Source organism: Pieris brassicae, chromosome 11, assembly GCF_905147105.1.
Source record: "Pieris brassicae chromosome 11, ilPieBrab1.1, whole genome shotgun sequence".
In the NCBI taxonomy this organism is placed as follows: Eukaryota; Metazoa; Arthropoda; class Insecta; order Lepidoptera; family Pieridae; genus Pieris; species Pieris brassicae.
Window position 1 is genome coordinate 7,097,498 of NC_059675.1, and position 8,702 is coordinate 7,106,199.

Sequence of the window (8,702 nt, forward strand, 5' to 3'; positions counted from 1 at the left end):
TGATAATTGTTATAAATATTAAGAGATGGCAGTAATTTGACATACATTTTAGATTCTGACTCAATAATATAATTGACAGTAATATTAATAAATATAATGACCTAAAATATTGTAATAACAATATAGCTGTATGCGATGGCTGGAACATGTCAGTAAATCACTGAACATTTTAATAGTTATTCAACGTGTAAGATTATATATAACGTATGGATATTTAAAATTAATGGGCTATCGTAATTGATTCTAGATTTATTATTAAATATCTATTTAAGAAAGACATAAAAAGCTTTTATTAGAAAAAAAAACGATAATCCAAAACTTCTTAATGCTTTAACCTAACCTAAATATATATATATATATATATATATATATATATATATATATATATATATATATATATTAGGTATTTCTTCGATATTGATATTCCTACGTTTAAATATCCTTTAATCATACTTTATAAAAGATATTATTATGTCCTTACATATGAAATTGGCGTTTTGTCGTACTGGCCACTTTGACCTCAAATACCTCTTCTTTGGTTAGGAATTTCAAATTCAAAATTGTACAGCTATTTACTCATGTATTTGTACTTCGATTACCGTCATTCATTTGTTTTTTTCTTCTGTTTTTTTCTGTTTGCGTCACTCATTTTACAAAACTTAAAGAAAACTTAAAGTATCGCATTATTTACGAGTACGAGTTCCGCCGTGGCATTAGTGCTGCGGAAACGACTCGAAGGGTGAATGATGTGTATGGCGGTCACGTTGCAAAAGAAAACACAGTTCGTTTTTGGTTCCAACGTTTTCGTTCTGGAAGTTTTGACCTGCAGAACAAGCCCCGTGGACGGTCTGAGACCCAAGTTGATAATGACGTATTGAAGGCTATTGTGGAAGCGGATCCATCGCAAACCACGTCCGAGTTAGCTGCAGGCTGCGGTGTTAGTGATAAAACTGTTTTAATTCACTTGGAGCAAATTGGGAAGATTAAAAAGCTTGAAAGGTGGGTACCTCACGAATTGACTGAAGCAAACCGGCAAACGCGCGTCGACTGCTGCGTTACATTACTGAACCGGCACAATAATGAAGGTATTTTAAACCGAATCATTACCTGTGATGAAAAATGGATTCTTTACGATAGTCGGAAGCGCTCAGCGCAATGGTTAGATCCTGGCCAGCCAGCCAAATCCTGCCCCAAGCGAAAATTAACCCCAAAAAAGTTACTTGTAAGCGTTTGGTGGACTAATGCCGGTATTGTTCATTACAGTTTTCTCAAATCTAGCCAGACTATTACGGCTGATGTCTATTATCAGCAATTGCAAACCATGATGGAAAAGCTAGCGGCTAAACAACCTAGGCTGGTCAAACGCTCCACGCCACTGCTACTTCACGACAACGCTAGACCATACACTGCACAACAGACGGCTACCAAATTAGAACAGCTTCAATTGGAATATCTAAGACATCCTCCGTACTCCCAGGACCTTGCTCCAACAGATTACCATTTTTTTCGAAATTTGGACAACTTCTTGCTAGGGAAAAAATGTAACTCTGATGGGGCAGTCCAAATCGCCTTCACAGATTTTATTCATTCCCGTCCGACTGTTTTTTTTTAGTAAAGGAATCAATGAACTACCTATGAGATGGCAAAAGTGCATAGAAAACAATGGTTCATACTTTGATTAATTAAATATATTATATTTAAAAATATTCGACTTTTTGTTCCTCCCATACAAAACGCCAATTTAATATGTAAGGACCTAATATATACTTTGTTTGTAGGTTATATAATGGAAGATAAGTTTATTATTTTATGAATTTAAAGACATTTTATACATAGCAAAATAATGAATTCGTAATAAATGAGTTTTTCCTGTTTCGCTTAAAGAACTGAACCAATGTTTGACAAAAGTGGTCTAAGAAAATCACATATCCAAATTCTATACAACAGAGACGGGAAGCTAATAACAATAAAGAATTCTATAAATTATCTAATCATGATAAATATTGTTCCGCTATTAAATCTCACGCAACTTCCTGATTTCTCGTGGCATCGTCTTCGATTGAATCTGATTGTGATGTGAAACTTTCACTCTCGTTAGCTAATTTTGTTAAAATATATACGCTCGAAAGTCATACAAGGACAGGAAGTGGATTTTATCAAATATTGCTAACGGATTTCATATCACACTTTAATTTATTTGGATAAAGTCGTTGGAAGCTTTCGGTTTCTATAGATCTATGAGCTAGACATAGCTTAACAGGTTCTGAAAAATTAACTCCCGATACTGTTCAGGCGAAACGTGGATAATGTCGGGCACCAATATTCCTTTGTTTCAGACAGGGTAGTAATCATCAATAAATTAGTGGATAAAAACATAATATTGCACAAAGCTAAAAGCAACATAACATAACTTTTTCAGTAGTTTAATTCATCAACTATCAGTCTTCATTAATTATTCTAAACTGGTTTTATTAAGGAATTGCTGTTTAGTGTTTACGTTTGTCTGACGCAATGTTTGCGAAGGAACACGTGTTATAATTATCTTCACGGAACCATATAGTTATTACGATTAACAGTACTGTTGCAATTTACATATTTTGTGTAATAGACCAGTACGTAATTTTCTCTGATGGCTTTGAATCTCGGCTTTGTATTTTAAGTTGAACCAGTGGCTTTTCATTAGATACATGTTTAATTAATAATATGCAACTACATCGAGAAATGGTGCCTCTAAGTGTATAATAAAACTTTCACGAGCTTAGTAGCAAATGCTCTTGTGTTGACAGCATTCTACTAGCTTTGTATTATCTTACCATCAAGTAAGCTTCTCTATTCATACATAATAGTGACATCTACCTGGATTCTTGTAAGATAGTGATAATTTATAACATACCTCGTTACATTGATAAGCTCTGAATACTTGATGTCAACGACACAGCGCGAGGTAACGACTTGTTGCGTAATATTCGTAATTTATGTCGCGTAATAGTGATGTCACGTATTTCAGTGATATGGACAGAGTACGTGTTTCTTTAACTCTATATATAGGCAACTATCTATATTGAACACGCAAGATATCGCTAGCTATATTTTTAAATTTTTACAATTTTTTCAATTACCAATTGAAATTTTTTTACAAAAAAATAAGTATTTTCTTTTCCCTACATAAAGCTTTATACTTATTCGTTTTTAGTAAATCTCCGAACATACCTAAGCATAAAAAATTACATTTTATAAGTATTACTAAAAAATGAAGCAATTGGAGTGTAGAAAAAAATACGTAGTACTTTTTATATCAGTCGAGAAAACAACAAATTTAAACTGGAAGTTCGCAGGCCTTATAGCATATAAGACTCCACCTAAAACGTTTTCAAATTGAAGAAGATTAAAGGCCTACGCCCTGATGATTATATTTTTTTCAGGCAAAAGTTCGTATGAGATTGATATAAACGTACATAGACCAATTATCGCTTTATGCAATAAGCATTTTATCGTATTGTTTAGACACGTGTCATTTGTCAATTGTCAGAAGTTCTCCTTGATATTCCACACAATGTCTTTGGCCGTCAATTAGGGAGTATTATATCCTGTATGAATTATTTATTGTAATATTTCAAGCTCTATTACAAGGAAATGCTTTCTTTAGAACTCCACGTACTTGTTGAGAACTTTATAAGTGCCTACATTACGACACTTAAGGGAGCTTACGGTTTTGCTATAAAGAGGGTGCACTTTAAGTACCATGATAAAGCCCCTAAAATAATGTAGCAATATGCCATAATACTGTTATGTTTCACTATGATAACATGATCTGAGGACTGAGTGTGAAATTTTACACTTATTTTACCACCGTGGTGCTGTAGCCCAATTACGTTACGGTAATGTAGTATTTTTCTGGACATTTTATAACATTAAAAAATTAACCAACCAGTAGCTAAAATCTAATTAATTTAAAAATACGAGATCTAAACAACACGACTGATCGACACCTCAAGGCTTTGAAAGATAAAGCGGCAAAAGAATTATCGTAACAATTTGTTCTCTCCATTAATTTGATAAGCAATATAAATCTATGAGGCCGGTCCGCATGCCCAGACGCATCTAGCTAGATTCTGAGTTAATGACTCGTAACAAACCACTGATGGCGTCCTATGCGTGCCTCAAGGATATCAATCACGGTGACTCACGCGCAGAAAAACCATAATCATAGCTGTGATTAGAACCTTAAACGACTTTTTAGATAAGGTACGATTACATCATAATTGTCAGATTCTCTATAACTGTTTTTGTGTTGCAATTGCTTTCTTCCTTATAAGAGAGAAGGAATTAATATGCAATATTACCCAAGGTAGTTCTGATCTTCTCTGCTTGGATCAATAGTAAGTTCTTCACAAAAGTAGTTAAAACAGAATGCCGTGATAACTCACTAAATATAAACCTTATTAGCTAAAATTAATCGGCCATAAATGTCATTATTACTTTATAATATATTTGAACAAAGGATTTGCTTAATGTGAACTAGGAACGCTTTTTATCAAACTGAAATGTTTCTATGAAAGCTCAAATTATCTTCTAGAATTAAACATAGAATCCAAAGGATTACACACACCTTACCATATTAGACACGGTGACGGTTATTATGAAGCATTTTAATACCATGAATTTTACCTAGCAGGCAAATAAACAACGTAGTATGAAGCAACTTTTCCTTTGGTTTAAGCTTTTGTTGTGTAATACAAATAACGATATGTAATTTGAAGAACATTGTCATAAATTGTGTTATCATAAGAGATGTTGTAAGAGACGTGGTTTTAAATTTAGGTTACGAAAACATCACAGTGGAAACAGTGTAATTGTGTAAAAGAAAACATATTGAGGGTTAAAAATTAAAGTTAGACACAATTAGCGATAAACATAAAATTACAAGAACAAAATCATTCTTCTAAATTTAAAATATACTCCTAATAGTATTATGATTATAAAAGTTAACAGTGAACTTCCCACAAGAATTATTTATATTTAAGTTTCAGAATTTTTCATAATACTCATAATAATATAAACACACTTAGTAAAATGTCCTGTAGAGAAATAATCATAATATATCATAAAATACGCTTCCCGCTTAGCATTCTTATATTCCTATATAATCTGTAATGACGATTTCAATATAAAAAAAACAAAGTTTCGACGAAAAGCTTACCCGTTCTTTGAACGTCATTGAATAGACGACGATTACATGTGTTTCGTAACGCAAGTGACAACAAAGGGTCGATTTGGCATTGCTTTGTGGCTGACACAGATTGTAGCAATACAATGGTCGAATGTCGTCCACTAATGGAACAGCGTCGCGGGTCGTTGGCTGAGGAAAGATGACACTGCAACACGAACTTATATAAATTCAGTACTTTGATGTTGTTACATTTTGGCATATTGTTATACGGTTCAAAAATATCAGGTACTTTTGGAATGATTGAGTGAAACTGTAGCTTTATTCGGTATAATTTATTTCTAACCCTTGATTTTAAATATTTATACGACCATGGAGGCAAACGTTGTGTTACTAAAAAAGCGTTCATTAAAGATAGGATAAGGTTCTGTCAGTTCAAACCCTGTGTAAAACTTTATTAGTAAATATTTATATCAATATTTACTAATAAAAAAATTGAATTGCACCCTGTGAGTGTCAAGGCTGCGTGCAAAATAATTTAAAAAGTAAATGTGTAGTGCAAGACGAATATAGAACTGTTTATTAATAGGCTAGATAGAGGTAATATAATTTTGAAAACTTTTAAAGGATGAAATCCATAATATTGATCTGATTCTGATTTTAGATCTGTTATTCTCCATAAAAGACAATATCCAAAAATAGCTGGCTAAAAGCTAAAATAGACCTTGAAATCCATAGCTTTTAGCAGTTACTTTTGCGCTACTAATGCTTGATATCGCAGGAAGTCGTCAGGGCGATGCCGGAAATTGTGTTGCATTAAGAGGAACATTAACCGATGATATTAAAGGGACACCTTGCCCTACCTTTCAAATACAGTTATATCGCAGCGGGATGACTTATTAAACTGTTACATAAACTTTATAGACGGCCATTATTCATTATTACTCGTAAATAAGATGAATGATGTTGATAATGCATTAAAAATAATAACTTGAGATAAGTTGTAAGCTGGTCTTATAAGCTCATTTAATGAACATTATTTAAATGATTACTTTGACAAAATCACGTTTTGTTGTGAAAATATTTTAAAATTTATACCTTTTAATGTGATTTGATGGTGTATCACACATCACGATCAGGTCGTTATTGTACAGGTTAAATAGTTTAGGAGATGACAGACCAGGGTGGTCTGTCATCTCCTAAACTATCAACTGTCGACTACTAACGGTCTTACACCACTCTCCGACCTGTACGCATACGCAAGCTCTACACCGCGAAAGCGTTAAACCACTTCACAGTGTTGTTCTGGTTGGCAGACCAAATTTTAAATATATTTAACAATTGACTATAAGCGGTATCTTTTTGTTATGCTGGAATGTCGCGTCTCATATTATAGTCTTATATGCCCCATCACGAACTAATGCAGCGTACAAAGAGTAGTAAATAATAGGTCACAAATTCGTATCAGTTATCAGTATTCCTCATGTCTTGTCTTAAGTCTTGAAAGATCCAAATATATGTATAGTATTATGTTCAGTAATGTTGTTTCAGAATTAATATACCAAAATATCGTCAAACATACAACTTTCAAACTTAAGCATGACCAAATATTCTAAGCCATTATTACTGAAGAGATCAGACTCGCAAGAACCCGTGGGACACAATAGTTCATTAAATTGAAACGTCTCAATTCATAAAAACCTATTTCGGCGATGATACTGAATTAAAATTTGGCAACAAGAACAATTAGGAAATTCCATATACATATAACTGCTAATAAAGCTTAAATTGATTATGACTTTGCATTTTATAACGATAATTTTTGACAACTACGGCGAGTAAAACATGCAGAATGACAAGAGTAGCGGAGGTCTTCATTAATATTTATTGTAATGTTTTTACAACCAAACGCTTCTTATTTCTCAAATTGTATGATAAATCATTAGGCAAGTTCTTTTTGCTGAACACATAATTGCAACCCGCTTGAAATCTAAGACAATTAATGAGTTTGTTTATAATTCCCGAGTCTCAGTATTCCCCTAAACGACTCCTCTAATATTTTCTCGTAATTTATGTAATAACAATGTCATAAACCTCTGAGGCGTAATGCTTGTGGAATGAATTTCGATATATATTATAATCTGAAATGAGTTTTGTAACCTAACTTTAGTTAAGTTATATATAAATATTTTACGTTATTATTAGAAGCGTAAACAAAATGTAAACAATCACCTGAAGCCAATATTGAACCCTTTAGTTTTTCACCATACCTTTAAATTGTACTTTAACATCCTCGTTTCTAATAATGTTCAATAACATAAGTGTAATTTAATTTTATAAACCCTTAGGCAAGCCAACTTTGTTTTTGTTAGCGCTGTAACCTCTCTAAACCTAATTTTGTGTTAGTTATAAGCTCATGTTTAAACCATTAAAGTCGTTGCCCATCTCCATATAAAAACCGAACTTAAATAAGGCTAGGTCCAAATTTTCTAAGATATTATACGTATACCTACTCAATTTGATTTGAAACGCATTCCATAGATATGATATAAGTGTTGACCCAAAAACCGACATAAAATATTATCATAGGGGAAACAGCGATTCGCAGTTTTCGTATTGATCCCACACAAACCTTATCGCAAATGTGTGTTATCGCCTTATTGACTAAAGAAAGTAAGAGTTATCGAAAGACCAGCGATGGATATTTCGTCATACTCATACAATGTACTTCAATTCCCAACAATTCCCGGCGAGATTATAATCCTCACGATCCTCCTAATGATGTTAAATCATGACGCATAGTCCACATTTCCGAGACCGCTTTTAAAAGCTCTCGAAAACATGATTTTCGTAGTATATTGAAACAGGGCATAGTGTGAGTATACGAATAAAATCCCTTGAGTATACTGGGCTGAATCTATATATTTTAGCTTCATGTAACTATTTATCAGCCAACGAAAGGGGTACCCCTTTACTACTGGACTATATCAATGTAGGTTCAATTGTTTTTATTTCGAAATACCATACCACCTACATTTAGATGTTTTTACTTTATGGTCGAGTTATAGGTGATAATCTCTTTGGGTATCATAAAAAAATGTAATTTGAATTGTTAAATTTTTTTAATTGTGGTATTAATTTCTAATACTTCTGCTGTTACCCTGTTACTGCTCTTATGTTTTTACTATTATAATGTAATGCACAATTACTAGCATTAATGTTTGGTTGATAACCGAAATGAATATCTCAACGTTTCGTTGCCTAATGTATATTTACAACCTTTAGAATTTATGTACAAAATGTAATGCTTTTGGGTCAAATAAAGTAATTATTATTATTATCACTTAGTACATTTTCTAATGTATGTAAATGTTGTAATGTTTTTAGCGACAAATAAATCTTAAAATGTTAATCTGAATATTGTATAAAGTTATTTGTCTTTGCCTTTACCTTTACCTTTACAGTTACCTTTTTATTCCATAATTTCTCTTAAATTCACAAAGTACTAAACGAAAAAATATATGTTATCGTATAA